Source organism: Erythrolamprus reginae, chromosome 5 (genome assembly GCF_031021105.1).
Source record: "Erythrolamprus reginae isolate rEryReg1 chromosome 5, rEryReg1.hap1, whole genome shotgun sequence".
Lineage (NCBI taxonomy): Eukaryota > Metazoa > Chordata > Lepidosauria > Squamata > Dipsadidae > Erythrolamprus > Erythrolamprus reginae.
This window is the reverse complement of record NC_091954.1, coordinates 34,733,468-34,755,900: the sequence shown is the minus strand read 5'-3', so window position 1 is coordinate 34,755,900 and position 22,433 is coordinate 34,733,468.

The following is a 22,433-nucleotide window of genomic DNA, read 5'->3' as shown; positions in this document are numbered from 1 at the left end:
AGCTCTATTTTGTGTATCTTTAGGTATTAAAGCTTTATAAGCCTCATTCCAAGAGGAAGGAAGCTTTGAACCTTCGAAGATTTCATTAAAGAGAGGTAACATTATAGGCTCCAGCATTTCTTGAAATTGTTTGTAGAATTCAGCAGGTATACTGTCTGTGCCCGGGGTTTTATTATTTTTTTGTTTCATAATTGCATTGATTAGTTCTATTGATGTTATTTTGTCATTTAGCATATCCTGATCTTCCTTATTTATTTTTTCTGTATTTTCTAAGCTCTCGAATAGTTTATTTATTAGTTGTTCATTTACGTCATCTTTTTTATACAATTCCTCAAAGAAGGATTTAATTATTTGTTTTTTTATCACTAAGTGTTGTTTTTAAGACACCTGTATGATCATATATTGCCTTTATGATTTTATCTGCTTTTTGATGAGCGAGTTTTGAGGCTAAGCATCGCCCGGGTTTGTTTGCCAATTCAAAATGGTTTTGTTTGGCAATCCTTAATTTATGTGAGAGTTCTTCTTGAGTTTGTAGGTTTATGTAGTGTTTTGTAATATTCAGTTCTCCTAAAATTTCGGTGTTGTTTGATTTGGTTTGTAGGGTTTTTTCAAGGTTCTGAAGTTTTATTTTTAGTGTGGATAGGCTGTTTTGTTTCTGTTTTTTCTTTTTACTTTGGTATGCAATATAGATTCCTCGCACATAGGCTTTCATTGTGTCCCATAGGTTTTGTGTGGAAGTGTTACCATCATTGTTAATTTGGAGAAATTCACATATTTCTTGTTTTAAAGTTTTTGGAAAGTTTTCTTCTTTAAATATTGTTTGGTTCATAGTCCATCGTCTTGAATAGTTATTAGTTGAATCTCTCCATTTCAACAATATGGGGTTATGGTCCGTCCAGGAGTTTGGAAGTATTTGTATGTCTGTTACTTCATTGATAAATTCTAAATCAGCTCAGGCCATATCAATGCGGGACCATGACTTGTGAGGAAAAGAGAAAAAAGTATATTGTCTATTGTTTGGATTAAAGTGATGCCATATGTCTTTTAGAGCTAATTCAGTTGTAAGTTGTTCAAAAGTTGTCGGTAGTTGTTTTCTCTTTTTCATTTGTTTAGTGCTTTTATGATCCTTTTTCCTATCTAATATTGCATTGAAGTTGCCTACTATTATTATATTTGTCAAGTTTAATTCCGTAATTTTTTGATGTAGTTTTGCATGAAAAGTGGATTGATTTATTGTGGGAGCATAGATTACGATTATATGTATTTTCTTTGTTCCTGATGTAATTTGTACTATTAATATCTGTCCGTTGTCATCTGTGTAAATTAGTTGGGGAATGAGTTTAGGTTTAATGTATAGTACTACTCCTCTTTTCTTAACTTGGGCAAGGGATGAGAAGATTTCTCCAAGCTTGGGATGGTTTAAAATTAATTGGTCTTGTTTTCTTACATGCGTTTCTTGGAGACAAATTATATCTGCATTTTGTTGTTCAATTTTGTGGAATGTTTTTTTCTTTTTACTAGAAGAGTTGAGGCCATTGATATTAATGGAGAATAGTCTTATTCCATTGTTCGGTAAGGTTTTTTTGAGATGTAGGTTAGTTTGCTGGTTCTCTTCTTTTCTCCTTTCTCGCCTCCACTTGAGATCTTGTTGTTGGGCCGTCTCTGCCATATTCTTCCATTAATTTAAGTCCAGTTTCCTTATCTGAGAGAATGTCTTCAAAGCTAATTTCATCCAGGCTAGGTTTATCTTTTGATTCTTGTTCCCTAATACATTCCTCATCCACCTTTTTGATGACTTGATCATAAAAGTCCCTTGCATCTTCTATCGAAGTTATTTTTTATTTTTTATCAATTAAGGAGATAAGCATGCCCTCAGGTGTCAGCCATCTAAACGGTATCTTGTTTCTGTTAAGGGTTGCAAATGGTTGTTGACGCCCTTAGAGGTTTATCTGTGTCCTCAGGGTCACCTGAGGAGTGCTAATGGTTCCTATAGTCTGCAATTTTTCTGGAAATCTATTCATACTCCCACCTCATTCAAAAAGCTGTTAATCGCAAATTGCATAGCTAAAAGTCTACAAAGATTCTCAGCCATCCAGTCACAGTTTTCCAAAAATGCTTTTTCAGGAGGCAACTGGAATTTCTTGTTTTTTCTTTGGAAGACATTTTTGTCTTTTGTTATACAGTGGTACCTCTACCTATGAATGCCTCTACTTATGAACTTTTCTAGATAAGAACCGGGTGTTCAATATTTTTTTGCCTCTTCTCAAGAACCATTTTCTACTTACAAATCCAAGCCTCCAAAACTAACCAGAAAAAGCAGGGAGAAGCCTCCGTGGGGCCTCTCCAGGAATCTCCTGGGAGGAAACAGGGCCAGAAAAGGTGGGGAGAAGCCTCTATGGGGCTTCTCTAGGAATCTCCTGGGAGGAAACAGGGCCTCCCTCCCTGTGGTTTCCCCAATCGCTTGCATTATTTGCTTTTACATTGATTCCTATGGGAAAAGTTGCTTCTTCTTACAAACTTTTCTACTTAAGAACCTGGTCACGGAACGAATTAAGTTCATAAGTAGAGGTACTACTGTATATCTAAAATGCTCAAGAGCCATGTCAGAGGCTTAGGATTGGACCATAAAGCAAATTTTCTATCCCTATATTTAGATTTGTGTGTGTGTGAAATATAAACGGACAACGTGGATTCCACTAATAACTCTTTAATGTGGGTAATTAACACAGAACACTGCTTCTACTTTTTACCTCAGTGGACAGCTATTTATATTGACAGCTCACTGACAGCTAGCCAATGTAGAAACCTGCTGTTACTACAGCTCTGAACCAATTGGCAACTCCTGATTGAGTCCCATTTTCTCTGCTGCCACCTAGGGGCCGATCGGACATTGCAGTTTTGATCCAGTTGTGAAGAATAATGGACAGATTTCCTAAAGGTCTATTCAATGAGCCCAACGCATGACATCCACTGAGTTATGTTTTGTCTGCCAAGAAACTTTGGAAGCCTCTTTGCATTGTGGAAGGCACAGTGATCATGCTGTATAAGAAATACTGTAAATCAAAGTGACAGGCTATATTTTAGCTTAAATAAATTAATAGATCACACCTGTGGAAGATGTATAGTCTAACCAGGGATAGGCAAAGTTGGCTCTCCTATGACTTGTGGACTTCAACTCCCAGAATTCCTGAGGTAATCATGCTAGCTCAGGAATTCTGGGAGTTGAAGTTCACATATCATAGAAGAGCCAACTTTGCCTACTCCTTGTCTAACCCATTCTCTTGGTTCTGTAAATTGATTTGTTTTTAAGTAAGACAGTGTATGGTTTGCATACTTGGCAATTTCCTTAGCATTTCAGGAAAAAGCTTATTAATACTTAATATAACAATGCCTCTAAAGTATCATGTTGACATCACATGTTGTTTTCTGACATTTTTCCTCATTCGTGAATCTGGGGTGGGTGTGGCCTGTGCATGACACATCCAGCCCATGAACCGCTAGTTTGACACTCCTGCTCTAAACTATGCTTTTTAAGTGAAAAAAAAAATGTTTACGCTTTTTATATATATAAATTAAATTTTGAAACAATAACATCAGACAATTTCCTTATAGCATTCAATAAAAATTGGGTTTTATACATGTAATGCTTGTATAACGATTAAAATTTGGACCAGCAACCTGATCACTAGGTGAAACCAGAACAGTGCTTATGATTTTACTTCAGCTTATTTTACTTATCTGCAAAGCTCAAACAGGCAAACAGAAATTTTATTTCAGTCACTGACTGATAAAGATCTGCAGAGCTTGGAAATGTGAGAAATTTTCTTTTTTCTTCCCTTTTTCAACACCTTTAGCAAGTGATTCCTAAATAGGACTACCTCTAAAATTATTTGTTCATTTGGCTGAAATCCTAAATAAAGAAACAAAAAAAAACTTAATTGAAAGCAATGTTACCGAACCTAGAGGAATAAGTGCATCTTTGTGCCTATTGTTCCTGTCCTAATGTCTTTTTATCTTTTCTATCTCTACAGAGGCTGGAATCCTCGAGTTGGTAACAGCTCTTTTTATTCAAAAGAAATAACAGGAGTGTTCAGCTCTGCTAACAAATTTCAACTAACTCCGCAGCAAAAAGACGTGCTTATTTATACTCTTTTTTAACACGGGAAAACCATTTGACAGTTATTTGGTTTTGGCGGCAAGTCCATTTGACTTGCCGCGTCTTAGCCAATCAGCGACCGGCTTTCAATTATTCACTTATATTATGTTAAACATACTACAATACAATACAGTGATCCCCCGCTCGTTGCGAGGGTTCCGTTCCAGGACAACCCGCAACGAGCAGGTTTTCGCGAAGTAGCGCTGCGGAAGTAAAAACACCATCTGCGCATGTGCAGATGGTGTTTTTACTTCCGCAGCGCTAGCGAGGAGCCGAAGATTGGGGGCGGCGCGGGTGTTTTAAAACGTCCCCGCCGACATGGGGGGCTCGCTAGCACCCCCCCGAACCCCCAACCCGGGTTTGGGGGGGTGCTAGAGAGCCCCCCATGTCGGCGGGGACGTTTTAAAACACCCGTGCGCCTTCCCAACTGAGCTCTCAAGCCAAGCGCCAAAAGCGAACTTCTGCGCTTGGCTTGAGAGCTCAGTTGGGAAGGCGCGCGGGTGTTTTAAAACATCCCCGCCGACATGGGGGGCTCGCTAGCACCCCCCGAATCCCCAACCCGGGTTTGGGGGGATGCTAGCGAGCCCCCCATGTCGGTGGGGACATTTTAAAACACCCGCGCGCCTTCCCAACTGAGCTCTCAAGCCAAGCGCCAAAAGCGAACTTCTGCGCTTGGCTTGAGAGCTCAGTTGGGAAGCGGCCCGAGCGAACGGCGTGGGCGGGAGAAGGGCGCGCGAGCCGCGGGCACGCGGGCAGGCAGGCTGCGGACAAGCTGTTCGCTCGGGCCGCTTCCCAGCTGAGTACTCAGCTGGGAAGCGGCCCGAGCGAAGCTGCAGCAGCGAGGAGTTTGCGTGGGCGGTGGGGAAACTCCTCGCTGATGCCCGCCAAGAGGGGGAAGACCTAGGGAAGCCGCCCAGCAGCTGATTGCCCGGCCCATCTACGCATGCGTGCCCATAGAAAAAAAAAGGCACGCATGCGCAGATGGTGTTCTGACTTCCGGGTTCAAAAATCGCAAATTACCCTGTTCGCAATGGTCGGGGACGCAATAACTGGGGGATCACTGTACTATATTTGTATGACAAATAAATAAACAAACAAACAAATAAATAAATAAATAATTTATGTCTCTGGAATTTCTCATCCGGTGTTCTTCAAAAGGCAAGTGGACAATTTTTTTTTCTTGAAAATGTTTAATTTCTCATCCAAGAAGCTTCTGCAGTTCATCTGAACTGTTCAGTACATGTAGTCCTATTTAGCAATCAACAAAGTATACATTTCTAGAAAAAGTAGTTCCAAAAGACAATGACATTATTGATTGATTTATTGATTTAAATAAGAACAGAAATAGTATTTGAAACAATAAGGTATAACGACATGAAAAAAATAATAATAAATGTCATTTGTTGTATCCTAGACCAATTAGCTCCTCACTCCCATAAGGAATACAGATTATATGCTGGCTCCTGGTTGCAATAATAAAAAAATAAAATAAAATAGTGGCTCAGTAAGTTCTTCCTTGCACCCTATCATAAAATAGTACCAACTGTAATATAAATAATATATTTGACCTATAAAATTAGTGAATAAAGGCAAAAATAGTCTCTTTCAAGAATCAGCATAACACTGAAAAATTTAAAAAGCACAAAGATTAAAACAGCACTCCTTAATGTGCAAGAAAAACTGAGCAGGGGCTCTACAGATAATCTAAATCCAGGCCTATGAATAATGGATCTATGGATAATCTAAATCCAGGCCTGGATACAGAGTCAGATCTTAAGAGATTTCTAGAACCCCAAGAGATTGGGAGCAATGCATATTTTCCAGGGGATGTGCATGCAGAGGGCAGGGGCTGCAACACAGAAAGCATACATCCTCAGTCCCATAAGATGACAAAACTTAATGTCAGCATGGACCCTACGCCATGATCGATTTTATACTACAATTAGATTATGCTTAGAAGCCATTGATAGACAAATCTGGTCCTAGTCTAGTGAAAAGGAGGGCCAAGGGGGACATGATAGCAGTATACAGCTACTTGAGGGGTTGTCACAGAAAGGAGGGAGTCACACTATTTTCCAGGGCACCAACGGGCCAGACCAGGAGCAACAGATGGAAACTGAGCAAAGAGAGATTCAACCTAGAAATAAGGAAGAACTTTCTGATGGTGAGGGTGATCAACCAGTGGAACAGCTTGCCAGTGGAGGTTGTGAACATCCCAACACTCGACTTTTTCAAGAAGAGATTGGACTGCCATCTGACTGGGGTGATGTAGGACTCCTGAATTTATTTATCTATCTATCTATCTATCTATCTATCTATCTATCTATCTATCTATCTATCTATCTATCTATCTATCTATTTATTAGATTTGTATGCTGCCCCTCTCCGTAGACTCAGGGCGGCTAACAACAGTAAAAAGACAATATGAACAAATCAAATATTAAAAGTAATGTAAAAAACCCCAATTTAAGAAACCAATCATACATACAGACATACCATGCATAAATTTTATAAGCCTAGGGGAAGGGAATATCTCAATTCCCCCATGCCTGATGACAGAGGTGGGTTTTAAGGAGCTTACGAAAGGCAAGGAGGGTGGGGGCAACTCTGATATCTGGGGGGAGTTGGTTCCAGAGGGTCGGGGCTGCCATAGAGAAGGCTCTTCCCCTGGGTCCCACCAAATGACATTGTTTAGTCGACGGGACTCGGAGAAGGCCAACTCTGTGGGACCTAACTGGTCACTGGGATTCGTGCAGCAGAAGACGGTCCAGGAGATATTCTGGTCCGATGCCATGAAGGGCTTTGAATTGTGACCGGAAATTGATCGGCAACCAATGCAGACTGCGGAGTGATGGCGAAACATGGGCATATTTAGGAAGGCCCATGATAGCTCTCGCAGCTGCATTCTGCACGATCTGAAGTTTCCGAAAAGGGTTTTGGACTAGATGACCTAAAAGGTCCCTTTCGAACTGAATGAATGAATGAATGAATGAATAGGTTCTGCCTCGGTTCACCTTTTCCAATAAACAATCCAAGCTGGAAAGTCAAGCAGTTTATTAGAGTACTTTGATAAAATAGATTCTCCCTATGAAAAAGGAGAAAACACATCTTACATTCCCTTTTATAATTAAGATGTTAAATATGCTAAGTGTGAGTTACTGGGGGGAAGTTCAAAAGTTCATGGTTTTGCATACTCTATTCTGATTGGTTGATGTTTCCTGGCGCCAAAATTGTAGTACTGTCAAAGTTGCCTGTTGCTGGGGGTAAACAGTATAAATACTTAGAGATGCTGTCTCCCTGGTTAGATACATTCGCGCCTAGACTTGTTAGTTAGAATCCATATAGTTAAAGCTTTCCTGTCAGAAATAAAATACTGAATTTGTATCAACCTGGCTTGAAACTTATTTCATAAGACATCAAAAAAAATGAAAGAGGAAAGGACAAATGTAACTTCCCCTTTGCCTGGGGCAATCAGTTACAGTATATGCAATGAAACATGTTATATATCTGCATCACATGATACCACACATGTTCATTAAAATGAAGTGTGACAATGGAAGGGTTGGTAAAGCAAAAAAAGGTTCCTTGGAGTTCATGAGACAAACCAAATGCCAATTAGATCTAGCCAGCTCTCTCTTTTCAGAAGACATTGTCCTGACAAGCTATCAATCGATTCATACTGCAACAGGATTAAAAAGTTTTCCTACATTCCAGTCTGCAATGATTATCACCATTCTCCATTTTTATAGCTTCATGTTTTGAATGTCAGATGTTCTAACCAAGAAATATCTCGCTAACTATTCATTGATACTCCATTCCCTTCATTAATAGTGTCCCATTTTATTTATTTTTTAAGTCACATATTTGCATGCTTTTCTCAATAAAGGTATGGAAGTAACCCATAACATATATTATATTTTCCAGAAACCCAGAACTGGACTATTTTTACAGTAAAATGGAGAGAATGGGAATGGAAGGCATTATTTAGGCAGTAACACCTCAAGGATTTGTTACTTTGCTTGTAAGCACTTTGCGCTGTGAAAGTTTTGTTTTGCCCAATTAGGGATTTGCTGTCCATTTGCAGAATTTATGACAAATTATTTTCTTTTATGATAAATTACTACCCAAGGGTCCTTTTAGCTGAATACAATTTATTATGCTTGGAGAGGGTTTTTTTAAAAAAAAAAATATTGTATTGAAAAAGAAATGAATAAATTGACCTGTTTTTCTGAACTACTTCATCATATACATTGTGGTCACACAGATTCTGTTCACTTGTCCCACAAAATTTACGTGTGCCCCTTTACTAAGGAAATATAAAATTAGGTGTCATATTTCTATGGCATTTTTATACCTTGGCTTTCAAATATATTTCTCAGTAAAGTTAGCATTTTCTTGATTGAATCATGTATCCGAACATGCCAGGCACTAGTACTAGTAATTTACCATATACCATAATTCTCTGTACTGAAAGACTCCATTTGAATAGATCTGATTTTCAGAATCAAGATAACTTTTTTAATGTTCCAGAGTTTTTAAGAATAGTTATTTATATTAATTGGATCTTAGATATTTATATTGTATACTGTTTTTTTTTAATATGTTGTGAGCTGCCCCAAGTCCTCGGAGATGGGCGGCATACAAATCCAATAAATAAATAAATAATAAATAAGAATAGAACAATTCCTAGTTTCACCTGATTATTAAAAAAATATTTTAAAGAATCTCTCAATTTAAAAAAGAAAACAAAGCAGATATGCTACAAAGCAAAAGATCTATTGCTAACATCATTTTGTTTACAAACAAGTATCTTAAGAAAATAAAAAAGATCTATAGCTGCAGTCTATATGCTTTATCTGAAATGGAGCAGTTTAAATCAGGGGGGGAAATTCCCAGTTCAGTTGAGTAGTACAAAGTATTGTGGTAGCCAAGATATGATGATGAAGATGAGCCTCAACTGTCTTGTCAGCAACCTTAAACAGTCAAAGAGTCATTTGGATTTGTTTCCCACAGAAAAGAAAAACTGGGAGCCACAAACTCTCCCCCTGCCTGACTATTTCTTGAGCAACAGTTTAAGTTTAAGTTTATCTGAAATTTTTCATTTCTTGGATTGATTCATGATTGCCCTGCCGGGGTTTGAAAAGCACAATAAATCATGTGCCGGCGGGTATCACACATTGGGAGTTGTGATGCCTATTTTGAGTTACAGGGAGACACAGCACAGGGATGAAAGAGCCACATGTGGCTCCAGACAGTGAGGGGCTGCAAAAAAATTTACTACCACATTGCGGGTGTGGCTTATTTTGTGGGTGTGGCTTGCCGGCCATGTGACCAGGTGGGAATGGTTTGACGATCATGTGACCGGAGATGGCTTAAAGGTCATGTGAGTGGCTTAAAGGTGGCCAACGTAACATCACTCACGTCAAGGGTTTGGGTTAGGGAGCAATGGTTTGAAGCTGTCCAAGGACAGATTCAACCTGGAAATAAGAAGGAACTTTCTGACTATGAGAGCGATCAACCAGTGGAATGGCTTGGCTGCAGAGGTGGTGAATGCTCCAACACTAGTGACCTTCAAGAAAAGTCTGGACTACTATTGGACTAGTGTGATGTAAGGTCTCCTGCACCAGTAGGGGGTTGGACTAGGTGACTTGTAAGGCCCCTTCCAACTCAAATAAATAAATAAATAAGTAAGTAAGTAAGTAAGTAAGTAAGTAAGTAAGTAAGTAAGTAAGTAAGTAAGTAAGTAAGTACGTAAGTACGTAAGTACGTAAGTACGTAAGTAAGTAAGTAAGGCTGTTGCAGGTAATACTGTGGATTTTTTCCTCCATAACTCTCAAAGATAGGACATGGCATGGGCCACTGGATGGAAAAGGAGTTGCCTAACTGTGAGACTTAATAACTTCCTAACCCTGAATCAGGAACAGCCTGAAGCTGAATTATTGAGGATTTTGTCACTGGATATTTTAAACAACAGTTGGTCAGCCATGTGGATTCCTACTTAAGCAGGGGTTAAACTATAAGACTTGCAATGTCCTTTCCAACTCTATGATTCTATCAGGGCAGTTATTTGAAAATAGTCCACCTCCCAACCTAGCCTCCAAATTCCAAAATATCCATCTGACCACCCCAATGGTTGCCAAGTATAATGGTGCCCCAATTTGATCTGAATTGTTCTCCCCTTTCACATTATTTGTTCAAACATGGAGGTCCAGCCTGTTTCACTTATTCTTCTAAAGTGCCCAGTGTACAAGTGATCAGACCTAATACACCTGCTCTTGAATCTGATAAACTCCACTCATGGTGAAGACATTGAGATATTCTTACAAAATGATCAATACCAAATAGTTCAAAGGCAATATTTTTATTAATAGACTTAGCTTGTAGAGGTCATTTTGGTGGCCTCAATGAATTGTCAATTTATACGGTTTCTTCCTTTTATATATGTATGTATTGTTATGTATAAACCTACAATGATGTGCTGTAATTTTAAATTATGTTACTTAGTCTTAGAATGCAAATAAACTGCTAAATACGAATAGTCCTTGACTCACAATTCATTTAGCGACAATTCAAAGTTACAACAGCCTTTTGATCTTTTTTCACACTTACAACTACTATATAATCCCTAAAATTTAAACATTTGGCAAATGACTCATGACGATTGCAGTCTTGCAGGGTCAGGTAATCCTCTTCTACAACCTTGGGGAATGGGGAAGCCAAGTTCACTTATCAATTGTGTTACTAACTAAACCTAACAATTGTGGCCATAAATGCCATAAAATGGAGCAAAGCTCACTTAATAAACATCTCGTTACAGAAATTTTGGGCTCCACTGTAGTCATAAGTCGAAAATTCCCTGTAACAATAAAACATTTCATTTATTGAGTGATTACATTTGATTGCCATTCATCCCACTTCAAAAGAAGGTAAAGTGAGACTAAAGACATTAATTGAGTTCTGGAATTTGTAGTCTGACCTACTGATCCAGGGGTGTCAAACTCGATTTCATTGAGGGCCACATCAAGATTGTTTAACCTTGGGAGGGGGGCTGAGGCCAGGAGGTGTGGCCAGCTGGATCTCACTCATGTCAGGGGTGCCTGTGGAGGCCCGAGCATGGGCCCGAGCATACCAGTGAAAATGGGTTCCCGAGCCTTTTGCCTGAGAAAGCTTCCTGCAGCCCTCTGCCAACAAAAACAGAGCTCAGGAGGCCCTTCTGAGCTTTGTTTTCACTCGCAGAGCTACCGCAGAGCCACCTTTGCTGCTTCCAGGGCAGCCTTATGAGTCAGATCTAAGCACCCCACAGGCCAGGTCCAGCCCATGGGCCTTGAGTTTGACATCTATGTGCTAACTGGATGGGGAGGAAAGTTCTATATTTGGGGAAGTGAAAAAAAAAGCTAAACATATCAGCAAGAACAATGACCTAAGCTTCTTAGTTTAGAAAAGGAAATAAAAGAAGTTTTACTGCATGTAAGAATCTTCCTGTGCACCCATTTCTGTATGCCCTATCTATATTTCTTTGCACAATATCCCTCAGTGCAATTTAAAGTGCACAGGGTAAACGTTTCACTAGCAGGAAAATTGACAAAGTTATCAGAATTTGAAAGAGAAATTGGCTTCAGGAACTTTAGAATTCCATTCCACAGTTCGGGGAGCATTTAATATTTTTAAACAAAGTACCATATGCTATTCAAATATATTCTGAATAAAAGATTATTTCCATAATGCAGCATGGATTTCTTGCCATATGAACAGAGTAATACTCCAGAGGCTTCAATTCTAATTTTATTTTTATTTTTTTTCCCCTGACTTGTTCATGCAAGGAAAGCTGTATTTAGGCAACTTTTCATAACCTGTTGACCTCAAGATACTTTCCCCTACAATTTCCATCATCCCCAGTCAGCATGGCCAGTGGCAAGTTGTCAATTATTTATTCTTTCACCGTACATTATAAATAAAGTCTGGGAACAAAATATATTTTCTGTCTTCTTTTCTTTTTGCTTGAAATTTGTTGTGTCCATGGCCACGGCCGAGCCTTCTGTGGCCTCCGTGTTCAGTTACGGAGACAGGTGAGATGACACTAGGAAATACCACATCTTTATTGGGATTAGGCGCACGAGAAAACACAACCACAATAAAAAATAATGTCACTGCAGTTCATTAGCAACATGAAGCTCTCATGCAAGAGGAATACAAGTGTACACTCTTTCTCTGCGTTACTGTATTACATTGAAAAAGCAATACTCAATTTTAAGCAGATTTTCTTTCATTAAAAAAAAGTTTTTTTCCTGACATACTTTCATAGCTGACATTTTAAATGTAAATATTTTTTAAAAATATCCTCAATGTGTGTGTGTTTATATAAAATATTATAATTAAGCAGCCTTTCCATACAGTAATTAACCTTTACCTACATTTTTATACATAGAAATAACAACAATATATACAACTTTCCTGTGCTCCTTTCAAATGCATTTTCTATAATTAAATACTTTGCATAGATTTTGGATTTAAGAAAGATTAAAGGATCCTGCCAGTTCTGTTCCCTCCAATCAACAGAGTTTATTTTGATATTTTTAAAATAAATATTATACTTATTAAATGCATTAATAGAATTAGGAAACAAATCTGGGAAATGGAAAGAGATCTAAGGTGACTCGATTTTTAATATCAAATAACAATCAAAACTTTGATGAATCCAATTAAAACAACGTAGGGTCTAAGTTGCAAGACTTCTATGCAAGTATAATTAGGTTCAACAGGGATTTATTAATCAATAAATGCATTTGATACAGCAGAATTAACTGTGGTTCATTGTCATGTATAATTCAGAATATGCTTTCTATGCAATGCTTAGAATATTAATAACTTTCTAGATTCCCCCTGACCTCATCTCAAAAAATTCCAACATATCTAAAGATTTTGCAGCTCAACGTCACTCATGTCGGGCATGCCTGTGGTGGCCTGAGTACTCTGCCACTGAAAACAGTCTCTCAAGCTCTGTTTTTGGTTACAATGGTATCCTGCAACCCTCTGCCAGCAAAAATGGAGCTGGACGGGGTTGTCTGCAGCCCTTGTGAGCTCCATTTTGGTCTGCAACAGTTTGCTGAAGCTCTCTGCCATTTGAAAATGGAGCTCAAAAGGGCTGCATGCGCATGATTAAGATTTCTGTCCTTCCTATGGAACATATTTTTTAGCTTGCCAGAGTCTTTTGCGTTGTACATCATTCAGTCATATTTATCTCTGGACATCAGGAACTATCGTAAATGGGAAATTTATAAAATCATAGAGCTAGAAATGCAACAACCCATTAAATCCAACTTCTTATTCAATACAGGAATCAAAACTAAAACATTCTCAATAGATTGCATTCCAGGTTCTCCTTAAAGGCATCAAGTGATGGAGAATCCACTATTTCTCAGGACAATTGATTTTACTGTCACACTGCTCTGCTGTCAGAAATCATTTTCTAACTGTCAATCAGACTAAGCTTTTTGGTAACTTAAATCAATTATTTCATGCCCTCCGTTTAGGAAAAATGGGCACTAAGCATTGACCATTTGGTGTGTGACCTCCTTTCAGGTATTTGAAAAATGCTATTATATCTCCCTTAAGCCTTTTCATATTATTTCCTTCCACCTCTCTTCGTTGCATTTAGTTTCAAATTCTCTGATCTTACCCTGTTGTTATCTTGTTTCAATTTCACTGTGGGGGTATGTTATAAAATGCGAGTTGAACTAGCCACAATCCTAAAAAAAAGAATTTGACTAAAACATGATAAAATGAAACCAATAATTCCTTTAATTTGATAACTATTCTTCTGTTGATGTCACTTTATACAAAGTGGATCAAAGGGCTTAGTCATATTTAATTTGAATTAGCTCTTGTTCCAAGATCTTGAACCCAAATTACATCTTGAACAGTGAGAGGGTGCTAAAGGTTAATGCTACATACTGAGTAATTGAACTGTTTCAAATTATGTCAGAAATATCTTCCCCCATTCCCACTTTATGGGAAATATATAACATCAGGATTCCTCATTTTCATTTGGCAGCTAAAATTTGCAATGTATGTGTATATTGTCAAAGCAATTCTAAGCCCACCTGCTTGGAAGTGTGTTCAATAGAATTATATGGGAATGATTGACTGATTAAAATTATCCAGCACCTCCCTTTTCATCATAACTGATTTCCAAGGCAATGTCCAACAAATGACACTATGCAAGCCCATAACCATACCAGTCAATTGTTAGCAAATACAGGACTGTCTCTTGCCACATACCTCCCGGAGACCAATTAGGGCACACAGAGTTGGCCTCCTCCAGGCCCCGTCAACTAAGCAATGCAGGTTAGCGGGACCATGGGGGAGGGCCTTCTCTGCTGTTGTCCTGGCTCTATGGAACCAACTCCCCCCCCGACAGCCTTACTGCCCCCACCCTGCTGGCTTTTCATCATGCCCAAAAGACCTGGCTATGCCGGCAGGCCTGGAGGCCCAAAATTAACAACGAGTTTGGCCACATATATGAGTCTTTGGAGAGGGGCGGCATACAAATCTAATTAATAATAATAATAATAATAATAATAATAATAATAATAATAATGTGAAGGATTGGTGTGTATGTATGTTGGTGTGTCTATTTTATAAAATTCTTATTAGGGTTTTAGAGTTTAGATAATATTTTTGACTTCTTTTTACTGTTTTGTAATTTTTTATTGTTTTAAGCCACCCTGAGTCCTTCGGGATTGGAAAGCATAAAAGTCAAAACAAGCAAGCGAGCCAATGAACGAACGAACAAACAAACAAACAAACAAACAAACAAATAAATAAGAGCAAAAGATTCATCAAAAGCCTGAGACACAGAAAACTAATTTAATATGCAGGGTGAACAAGTATTTCAAGGAAGGCAGGGACCCTGATAAATTAACCACTTCTCTTCTAAAGGGGGTGGGAGAAACCTAGGAAAGGAGCTTCAGAATTGATCCTGTGCATGAAGGATCAATCAATACTATTGAGAAGGTAAAAATGGATTGGGAATTGAAGTTCACGTTACATTCTTGCTTGAATCTTTGCACACAGTTCAAGAAACGTAAGGATATTTTCAGTGAAAACTTCAAAGAACACCATCATTTCCCCCCATTTCTTGGAAGAGAACAGATGATAGTTATGCCTCATTTCTAAATTCTCTGGGACAGATGGATGTTGGTGTAGGTCAATATGTGTGCATGTCTCTCACTGCTTGTATGGTATTCTTTGCCCAAATAAGCCTACTTTGCTTCTTACATTCATGCCTGATGTTGGCTTACATTTGAAGTACAGTACATCTTGAGTTTAGAAGGAATGCTTCAATTAGCTGGGTTTGATTTCTCACAAGTAGAATGTTATCTCTGAGCCACTGGAGTTGAAACTAGCCACCAGTTAGTCCTAAATTACTCAAAACAATGCTCTTTCTTTCAGGACTAGATTCAAACTAGTTTGCTTTGAAATTTGCCAAAAAGGTCCTGCTAATTTTATATTCCATGGCAGGTTTTAGAAGGACTAGGGGTGGCATGATAGCAATATTCCAGCATTTGACAGGCTGCCTCATGAAAAAACGGGTCAACCTATTTTCCAAAGCACCAGAAGCAAGAAAGAAACAATGGATGGAAACTAATCAAGGAGAGAAGAAACCTGGAATTAAGGAGAAACTTTCTAACAATGAAGACAATTAACCAGTGGGACAACTTGCCTTAAGAAGTTGTGGGTGTTTCATCACTGGAGGATTTTAAGAAAAGACTGGACATCTGAAATGGTATAGGGCCATGATGGCAAATCTATGGCACATGTGCCACAGGTGGCACATGGGGTCATATCTGAGGACACTGGAGGCATTGCCCTATCTCAGCTCCAGTGCATATGTGCGCACTGGCCAGCTGATTTTCAGCCTTCCAGAGTGCAGGGGGAGACCATTTTCATCCTCCCCAGGCTTCATGAAAGCCTCCAGAGCAGTGAAGGGCTACCAAAACTTTTACTACCACACTGTGGCCGTGGCTCATGCAGGACGCCCTACATTTTCTTTGAACATCTTTCGGTGCAAATTGGGTGCTTTGGGGTGGAGAGCCATTTTTGCTATCCCACTGTGTTCCCCCATCCCCGGTCCAGGCAGCAGCCCACCCCTGCTCTAGAGCCTGTGGATGGTGAAAAACAGACTCAAAAGGCCTACTAGAAGTTCAGAAATGAAGTTCTAGTAGGCATGTTGGGCCCGTTTTTCAACATCCACAAACTCCGGAGGCTTTCTTGAAGCCTGGGGAGGGCAAAAAATGGCATAATGGGCCTTTTGGAAATCTGGAGGCTTCAGTAAGGTTTGTGCACATGTTCAGGGGGACAGTGCAGGGGGGTCTGTGTGTGTGTGGGAGGAGGGCATTGCATTCTGGGTATGAGCATGAACACACACTTTTATCACCCAAGCAAAAAAAGATTCACTATCATTGGTATAGGGCAGTGTTTATCAATTATTTTCTCTTACACACACACACCCAGGAAGAAGTAAACATTTCATGCACCCACCCACCCCAATTCTCTGCTGGGATGATTGTTTGCAATATTCAGCATGTTTTTGCTGAAAAAACTCAAGCAGCTTATCAGTGTGATTGGGGTGTAATGTGTTTAAGTGATGCCTTAATTTATTTGGCTTCCTGCTGTCCACTGCCAACATCTTTAGACATAGTAAACATAACGGTCTTTCCTCGTCTCCCACTATAGTCACAGTGAAGCCAAGCACTACATACGCTTCATCATAGTTCCTTGTCTTAGCTTTCAGGAGATTTACATTTGTCTCATTATCTCCATCTCTTTCCTCCTTTCTTTTCATTCCTGTTAAATATTTTTACATAGTGTCTCTTAAGGGTTTGTTATCTGTACTTCATATCTCCTACTCTGTACTGTGCGCTATTGTTTGGTGCAAAAAACCCCTACTCCCTGTAGCAAAAAAAGCACGTTCCCTGAGGTCACCTGCCCCCCCTGGCATTGCTCCATGCCTCCCCCCCAGGGGGAGCGCCCCACTATTTGAGAAATACTGGTATAGGGTCTCCTGCTTGAGCAGGATGTTGGAATGAAATACTTCAAGATCGGTTCCAGCTTTAGTCTGGAATGAAGTGAGAATTACCTCTAGTGGAAAATCAGGGTGGCATCATGGAAGATAAAATCAAAACAGGCATGCAGTGTCAATGTGCATACAGAAGGGATGGAGTTTGCATCCCAATGTTGAGTCCCTTATTTTGCCTCTTTTGATAAACTTATATATGGGCAGGATCTGCTGATGGAAAAAACACCTTATGCAAAGATGCCTTATGTCAGCTGTAACTTCAATGACTGTTCAACATGTCTGTTTATTATGAAATGTTATTTGTTATTTCAATGTTATTCCAATCAATTAATACCGAACACATTCATCTGAAGTCAGAAATTTCTGCCCAATATTTGTTCATGCATTTTTAAAACCAGAGCAGAAATAACTTGCATCTTAATTAATCAAATAACTTTTTAAAATCCACACATTTATATATTATTTTGCTGGAGGAAAAAAGTATTTTGAAATTAGTATAAGAATAATAGAAAATGCACAATAAGACTGAGCAGCAATATACATCAAGATGTTTTCCCTAAATGGCTTTCATAGATGTTACAAAAAAGCTACTGTTTTATTCAAGGCCCTGTTTTAATTAATAACAATTATGGATGCTCCATAATTTCAACATGAATATTTGGACTTGGATAATTTCTTCCAGTGTCCTACTATTTAGAAAATATAACCCCTGAAATTCTAATTAAATTTCAGCTAATACAGCTAATGTTGTTTATAATGGTCAGCAGCTAATTGAGCTCTCAATTAGAATCATGACAAAACATTTTTTAATTGAACAGGTCTTTCCAGTCGTGGCTAGGAGAATGAAAGTACAAAATTTAACTTTCATCAGAATGAAGAAATGAGTAGCATAACATTACTACACCATCCCCCTTATAGATATGCAAGCAGCGTGGCAATACACTTACCAAGGAGATAAGACTTGTTTTATCCATTGTACACCCTTGCCCCTGGCAGAGGCTTCTGATAATGGTGTCAGTTCCAATAAAGTCTTCTGGAAACAGAAAAGAGAGAAAATGTTATTTCCCACACATGCAGCAGATAAAACATACTATTACCTGTCTCCTGCAAGTTTTCTAATCTCTGGATAGAGAAAAACAACACAGATGATTAGGGGACTGGAAGTTAAAACTTATAAAGAACGGTTGCAGGAATTGGGCATGTCTAGTCTACTGAAAAGAAGGATTGGAGGTGACAAGATAGTGTTCCAATATCTCAGGGAGCAAACCTATTCTCCAAAGCACCTGAGGGTAGGACAAGAAGCAATGGGTGGAAACTAATCAAGGAAAAAAGCAATCTAGAACTAAGGAGAAATTTCCTGACAGTCATGTTGGGGGAGAGTTTTGCTCACGTGGAAGGTAATCCCACCAACTAGCCACAATTCACCACTATACCTAATTGAAGTCTTCAATGAAAAACACTGCAGCAGGCTTTCTTGTAAAAACATATTTTACTTTTCTTCTTAGTAAAATGTTTCTCTAAATAAACTATCACAATACTATCATACACTACTATAATGTCCACCACTGCAACCACCCATAAACCACTAAGCACAAACCACCAACTTACAAACCACCAACCACTATAACAAACCAATCAGTACAAACCACACCCATGCAAGGGTGTTACTCTTTATATATAGGTTACAGCCAATCAGGTTGCAGCACAATTAGCAAGCCCATGATTACATACTAATTATGGCTTACATCAGCTGTTCCTATGGTTACAAACAATTTTCTTGCATTGTAATATTACCTCAAGAAATAAACTTATTTCTTACAAGTCAGAACAATTAATCAGAGAAATTGTGGATGGTCCAATATAGGTGGTGCTGAAAAAAAGAGATGGCATTTTCAAAGTTTTGAAATTCATCAGTTTTTTTATTCCTGTGTATAATGAACATTAACTTTAAGACACTAGTGAAAAGGAAGCCTATAAATGAATTCAGGAGGTCATTACACATCTTTATCAATGTTTCACTTTCATTATAGTCATGGAAGCAAATAGTGACTTTGAAAAATGTAAATTGAAAACAGTAATTTATAACATAACTTGGAGTTGGGATGCTTTATTTTCTGAAATATTGGCTTGAATCAGGATAAGAAATAAAGGCAGAGTAGGAATTCAACCAATATTCAATACTTTCAAATTCCTTTTTTCCAGTTAAAGGATAGTGCTGTCCAACCTCATTGACTTTCTTTTTTAAATTAATTACCGCAGTTCTTTTCTCCATGTGTTCCAGCACAGAATTTTCATTTCAGCAAAAACGTGAGAAAACCTTGTGCTGCTGTGTGATATTTTAGAGAATAATTATCTCTAAATTGCATTGTGCGGTGCTAGAAAATCTCACTAAAGCCAGTGAATATAGCACCTATTTTTTTGTGAAATACAGATAGTTCTTGACTTATAACCATCCATTTAGGGTTTGTTCAAAATTACAAGAGCATAGAAAAAAACGACTTATGACCATTGAATGTAGAAAGGTGTGTGTCAGCTGCTGATCTATTTGAACCTGTGTGGCTCTGTATGGTAAAATAAGATTTATAAATGTTGTGAGAAGTTTTACATCCAAATATATATTATTCTTTATACTGTTTCCATCTTCCTTTATGAACAGAATCCACAATGGTCTAAGAATCAATGTTTTCACTAGATAATTGACAGTGAAGCTGAAACTAAGTTAATCAACTAAAATTAACAAACTTTCTCAAACCTCCCCAAATAGATTACCCAGACCTAATACACATATAAAAGGATAAGGTCTGCAAACACAACACAGTCAATTAAATTAGATTTCCCAGAGGAACTGCATGTTCACAAGAACACACACATAAACACACACCCTTCAAGTGTCACCCTAACATCATCATGTAGATACTTCACCTCAACAAGCTTCTCAGTGATGGGCTGCCAAAATTTTTACTGCCACACTGTGGGTGTGGTTTATTTTGTGGGTGTGGCTTGATGGCCATGCAACCCGGTAGTGGTGGCTTGCCAGCCATGTGACCAGATGGGAGTGGCTTGACAATCATGTGACCAGGGGGTGGCTTAAAGGTCATGTGACTGGGTGAAAGTGGCTTACCAACCAAGATAGGTTTTCAAATAGGTGCTTGGACTCTTTTTCAGTTGATTATTTGAATAGCCACAAAAAGGACAAATGATAGACAGCATTATTTGTTGAGGAGCACAGTAACATTTTAAGGTTTTGTACTGACAACACAAGGTTCAGTATGATAATAGATTAGGCAAGTAGCTCAATTTTCTTTAATTGCTATAAAAGTTCAGTTCTGGATAATGATTAAATATGATTAAAGTGTTTATAGGTAAAAACATACTATTTAATTATTTCCTATTTTAAAGTTGTTATCATTGTTGTTGTTGTTGTTATTATTATTATTATTATTATTATTATTATTATTATTATTATTATTAATTGGATTTGTATGCAACCCCTCTCCGAGGACCTGGGGCGGCTCACAACATGTCGGAAAACAATATACAGTACAGGAGGTCCTTGGGTTACATCGGTCCCGAGTTACGATGTCTCCCATTTACTGTATAAAGCCTTGTTTTGACTTAAGTGGTATTGCATCATAAATGTCATAACACAACCTTTGTGTTTGGTGTGCATGGCGGAAGAAGACATGGTTACACGGCTCGGGACCGAGGAGGACGGCGTCACCCCAGTTGCATTGTACGGCATTTTAGCTTGCTGCTATGTCGTTCTCTCTCACATGTGCATGTGTGTGTTTGATTTTTTGAACTCTTTGCCCTTCATTATGGTTCCCAAGCATAAGGCAGACTCTTCTGATGGCAGTGCATCAAAGAAGAGGAAAGCCATTGCCATGGAAGTGAAATTAGATATCATAAAGTGATTCGATAAGGGGGAAAGAGCGACAAACATTGGCTGGTTGTTTGGACTTAGTCGTTCTACTGTCGCTACGATTATCGCATCCTTTAACATGTGAAAGGATCTGCTCCTATGAAATTGACAGTGATAACCAAGCAGTGTAGTGGTCTTATTATTGAGATGGAAAGATGGTCTCCTTCCAGACTAACCTGCAGCAGGATTTCAAGAAGATAGAGAGGCCTGCAAGAGATCCTGTACCCTCTACCTCAGCTGCCTCTTATAACTTACCTGCCCCAGTATCTCCAGCATCTTCTGCAGGTTCTCCCTCTCTTGACTCATCTGCCCCAGTATCTCCGGCTCCTTCTGTAGCTTCCTCCTCCCATTAAGCCTGTCTCTCCCTTCCAGTATGCAAGCCAACCTTAGGAATAAAGGTAAGGAATTGTTCTCTCTTTTTTAAATTACTGTTTATTATTCCTGTTTCATTTCATTATTAAACATATTTTATATGTGTTTTTTTGATAATTACTGTGTTAGGATAGGTGTTAGGATAGGATAAGTGCTTACAGTATTATTTACGTACAGTATGTACGTATGTTCCGACTTACACCAAAAATCGGTTTACAATGCGACGTAGGAATGGATCAGCGTTGTAAGTCGAGGACCCCTGTATACATAACTAAAAAAAATTAAGGATCATACTAAGGTACTAGAGAAGGAAGGGCAATGAAAAACCTATTAAGTATTGAATAAATAGTGCACAAACTTACTACCCCTAGTGCGTGTCTTCCCCCCCCCCGGGAGGCAGCAGCCCATCACTGAAGCTCCCCCTATAAAAATCTGCTTCTGTCTCCCATTTCTCTTCAGCCTGCCCAAAAAAGCAAACTGTTTTGCTTTTAGGAATAAAGATTTCTTCTTTTCTCCCAGCTGTCTGGATCTCAGTTTTATTTATTCTTGCACAGCCCTGGCTCAAATTGGAACCCCACAATTAACCGTCTGACGTCTTGGACCGTGATGCGTCTTGTAGATGTTGCTGATGATGATAAGAGTAAGGTGTCTCCATTCACACTGTCTGTGACCTGCAGCTGGACAAACTATTCAGAAACAGTCTCCCCTTGTTTATTATGATGCACTGCTGCTTTGATTTCTTTTTCTGGGGTAGAAATTGGGCCATAGTGACTGCAATTTATCTTCCCTTATTCACACAACTATTACTTCAAACCATATATAAATGGATTACCTCATTGAAACAGTAACAATGGCCTGATGTCAAGAGTACAAAAATCATTCTCCGCTCAGCTTTATAATTACAC